This window comes from Vicia villosa, linkage group LG2 (genome assembly GCF_029867415.1).
Source record: "Vicia villosa cultivar HV-30 ecotype Madison, WI linkage group LG2, Vvil1.0, whole genome shotgun sequence".
NCBI lineage: Eukaryota > Viridiplantae > Streptophyta > Magnoliopsida > Fabales > Fabaceae > Vicia > Vicia villosa.
This window is the reverse complement of record NC_081181.1, coordinates 228,761,782-228,766,120: the sequence shown is the minus strand read 5'-3', so window position 1 is coordinate 228,766,120 and position 4,339 is coordinate 228,761,782. Positions and strand designations below refer to the sequence as shown.

Below are 4,339 nucleotides of genomic sequence, written 5' to 3'. Positions count from 1 at the left end.
TTATTAATTATCCTAAAATTAACTAAAGTCTAATTACTAAATTAATTAAAATTATTAAACTTAATTAAAACTTAAATCTATTTTTTTTGTATTTTTAAGGGTTTTTTGATGGGTTGATTTTCTCCTTTAAAAACCTAAATTAGAAACTTTCTCTTTTGATGATTTTGGACCTTTTCCTGATGAATCATGATCAACCCTTAATCAAATGATGAATATACTTCAGAATGTTGATGTTGTAAAAAAAATCAGGAATTTTGACTGTATTTTGACCAATTTTGACTTTTGACCTAGCATAGTCGACCATTGACCTTTTGAGCAATTGAGTAGGCAATCTTGCGAATCAAAGCCTGAAAATTGCTATGGAGATCCTTTGAGATATTTAAGGAACCATGAAATCCCTTTGAGGTGTCATAAGTCTCATTCTTTTGAGAAAGAACCAAACCCTAATTGTGGGCCTATCACTTAGGAGAAGTATGAGCATGCCTGATCCTTGTGTAACCTTGGGCCTCTGAAGATTATGTGTATCTGAGGAAATTGATTGGGCCAAGGTATTCTAAAAAATGGTGGGCAAATTTTGGGATATGACATACACATAATTTATCAATTTGAACCATAACAACACAAACATCATGGATTCTAGCCAAACGATCAATCATCATCCAAATTGACTCAAATCCCTAACTCTATCATATGACTCAATCAATACGAATTCTACATCTATTCTATGCTATGAACCCCTAACCCGATAATAGATGTTAATCAGATAAGTCCCCCCTTACATGGATATGAGATTGCTCTACTCTCCCGGTTGCCATAGCTTATGCCGCCGTTTTGCTAAGGTGTCTCACTGCAGAAACTTGCTGTGAAAATTGGACTTCCTCTAGCTTTTCTCTTCCGCCATGGCTCTCTTCTTCACCTCTCCTCCAAACTCTCTTCCTCTTTGTGTTATGATAGCTCTTCCTTCTTTCAATTCTAAACCCAACATAGTAAGGTTATTTTATTTAACCACTTAAATAACTTAATTGGGCCTAAGTGACATACCCCCTCCTTACTTCACAACAACTCAAATTAAACCCAAAGTTATTTTTAAGCTCATTAATAAAATAACACTTCAACTTTATTTCCACCAAATTAATTCAATGAAAATACTAAATAGTTATAAATAATAATTTAATTTCCGATTAAATTAAAATTAGAAAGTATGGGGTGTTAGACAATGTATTTGAGTTACCTAACTATGTGATTCGCGTATAAGTAGGAAGGTTGCTTTTGCTTTGCTGGATCTAATTCGCGTAAGTGGTACGTATGTGAGTTTCATGTCCAAATGATACTAGTATGAGCAAGATGATTGATGTTTTTATGCTTTGGGTGTCTACATACACTTATTAGTCTAGAGCTTGGCCTCTTTTCTTTTCTCTTTGTCTCCAAAACCTATTAAACACGTATGAGCCTTTCCAAATGATCAAGTGGCTTATGAAATAATCTAAAACATGAAAAACACTCTTAATGAAGTCAAATGCATCTAAATTACTTAAATGTGATAAGAAAGTACTAATAAACTCATAAGGTTTTATTGTTAAAGTAATAATAAACATAGTAAAAGTTGTGACTAATCACAACTCCAAACTTAGCTTGTTGCTTGCCCTCAAGCAACCTTTTAAGAAACAAATTTTTTAGCATGCCAACTCAAATCAAGTTGAAAGTTAAAAGTGTGATACCTCTAGATTCTTTCGTGATCTTCTCTTACTATTTACCATAAGCTTTGCATGTTTACTGAGATCAATTGATCTTCCATTTTTTCCACTTGATTATACTACTTCACTTATCACCTCATCACACACTCTCACCAAATATCTCAAGTGTTTATGTGTTTATAAGCTTGAATATATTCTAAACAAATAATATCATCACTAGTAGAAAAAACACTTGTTAAGTCGGTTAAAAATAACTTGTTAAGTCGGTTCCGAACCTGACTTAAGAATTACCGACATAAGAAGTTTTGACTTCTTAAGTCGGGTCCAAATCCGACTTAAGAAAATTTCTTTCTTAAATCGGTTATGCTTAACCGACCTAACAAGTGGGAATTTAAAAAAAAATGAAATTCAGCCTTTATGCAAACTATCATTTTAAAATAAAATATTATATTTTATAATTAAACTAAATATTATTTCTTAATCTAAGGTTAATATCTATTCCAATTCATCAATTTAATATGAGATATGGAATTAGAAAAATAAAACTTCAAAAGTTAATTTATTTTCTATACACAACCCAACGTTACCAACATCAATTTACTAAAATATGTTCCAACCTAACTCTGTTAACTAAAAACAGCAACAACCAAAATGAATCAAAGGCCAATTCACAAGTAGTAACACTAAATATATCTAACTAAAAAACCAAGTCATCTTCCAGTACAGTTACATGAGGAAATCTTTAAATTGAGCTTCATAACTGGTGACACTTTGAAGCTATTTTATTTTCCTTTTGATTGGAAGCTCTCATCCTCAATGATCTCTTGCTATAAACTGATGGAATCATCTACCATGAAAATTCTAAATATATCATCTAGCACAACATCATCTACAAAATAAAATTGAGAATAACTCCCTTAGTTATGTTATTGAATGAATCAAATTTTATTTTTCAATGGATGGGAAGTATGTATATGGATAAAATGACTTGGACTAAAATAGCTCACTGTCACTTATTCTCTTTAACAAAGGTTGTACAGTTGACCATGTCAATAGCCTCTGATAAGTAAACCTAAGTTGAAGCCTCCTTAACACACTTGTAGTCAACTAAAACTAATGTCGGAACCTTTGATTTTGGATGCTAGGTCATCCTGAGTAATCATAATTAGAGCAAGTTAGTAATATAATCATCCTTAAATATGCAAAAAATGAGAGTAGCTCAAATAAAAACCAGTTATCTAGAATCATACACAACAGACACACATTGGTCTCAATACAGTAAATTACTCCATTATTGTGCTACATCGTGTATATATCCTTTGCAAAAATGTCAATCAAGTAAGAAACTACAATAAGTTATTAGTCCCAGGAAATCAATTACCTGTGAAATATTTTAAAAAGGTAGTGTATACAAAGTTCCATTGTTATCAAAGCAAAAGTTTCACTGTTGAAAATCTCTTCCGTGTAATTTTGGGCAACCTGAAGGGAAAACAAATGAAATTTGAACTTTGCATGTCATTAAAAATGAACACATTTGAAAAACAACTAATCAGATTAACATGCCATTCAAGAACAAATTATGCCTAATAAGAAAATGAGGATTTTCAGTGTTGTAAAAATATACCCTACAGCGATATAAAATATAATGCAGTTAAATCTTGAAATTAATTTATCAAATGCGTACCTGTGATAAAATTAATATTGCAAGACTGTTCCAAGAATTATCCATGCATGTGGAATATGAAGTAATCTGCGTGATATTAGTCAGACTATCATACCGGTAATCGCATGACTTTGTCTTTCAAGATTCATAAGTAAAAAAACACATGATAGAATCAAAGTCTGTCAATAAGGTTGATGTTAATCTGTAAAATGATGCAATCAATAGTGCTACGAGCAATAATCGAAAAAAGGAAGGGAACTTACTACAAGAATTGGTAATGATCCAATCAACGACATTACCAAACCTGCAAAAAACCATTGGACGCGTCATATCTATAACATAGTACGAATATGTCACATTACAGTTGCAAGATTGATTAAGACGTAACGAAGGGAATTTTTCATAAAGAGAAAGAGCTAGCCACGGTTCAATAAATTTGTTAACATTAAGCACAACCTGTCCGAAAGAGCAATTGTATGATAGTTCGACTAATATCATAGCTCTAGTTCAAATATGGAGGTTTATAACATTGCTGATATAGATCTTCCTCTGTGTATACTCCGAGCCCTGCGGTATCAATTGAGTCGTCGGTTGCGCTGCCCAACTAACACACCGTCATACGGTTCCCAATCTACTTCTACGGCTCTTTCAAAGCATTTCTCGCCCCACTCTGCTTCATAAAAAAAATGAACCCATAACCCTTAGATTTTCCAGAAACCTTATCAATAATAGCTTTACAATACTCAATTTCACCGTATTCAGTTAAAATCCAAAATAAAATCGGATGGAAAAACCCAAAAAGAAATTAACATTAATGTTTATACACAAAACTATTGAACCCTAAATTCCTAAATCAAACCTCAAATCTCTTTCTCACACAAATTAAACCCTCTAACGTAATGTTTCAATCGAGAGAGAGATAAAGTGGCATAGAACAAACCAAGCTTGTTAATCAGAGACTCGAATCCCTTATCCCTAAGCT

At 32.4% G+C, this 4,339-nt stretch overlaps 1 long non-coding RNA gene across 1 annotated transcript; it reads right to left on the bottom strand.

Moving 5' to 3' along the window:
• Window positions 1-2,277: 2,277 nt before the first annotated feature.
• On the bottom strand, window positions 2,278-3,451 carry LOC131648411 (uncharacterized). Its single transcript, XR_009298137.1, has 3 exons — window positions 3,379-3,451; window positions 2,702-3,173; window positions 2,278-2,583 (listed from the first exon to the last, which is right to left on the bottom strand). It is a non-coding gene; the product is annotated as an uncharacterized LOC131648411 (long non-coding RNA).
• Between the last annotated feature and the right edge of the window lie 888 nt (window positions 3,452-4,339).